We start from the raw sequence: 286 nt of genomic DNA on the forward strand, positions 1-286 counted from the left end.
GTAAACGTCAAATCGACCAATATATTCCAAAATCTCAAGACGTCCATTTTGAGCCTTTTCTCCGTTACCGATGGATGGATTAGTTAGGCATCGTGTACCCCTAGCCGCATGTTAGTGGTGTGCGTCGGTTAAGATCGTTCAGCTGTCTGGTGTTATCGACGTAGGCCCTATGTGGTTAGTTAGTTAGGTATCGTTAACCCCTAGCCGCATGTTAGTGGTGTGCGTCGGTTAAGATCGATGAACCCGGAGGACTTTCTAGCATAATTCGGAACCTGTATGAAAAACT

Source organism: Opisthorchis viverrini (genome assembly GCF_000715545.1).
Source record: "Opisthorchis viverrini unplaced genomic scaffold opera_v5_72, whole genome shotgun sequence".
Taxonomy (NCBI): domain Eukaryota; kingdom Metazoa; phylum Platyhelminthes; class Trematoda; order Opisthorchiida; family Opisthorchiidae; genus Opisthorchis; species Opisthorchis viverrini.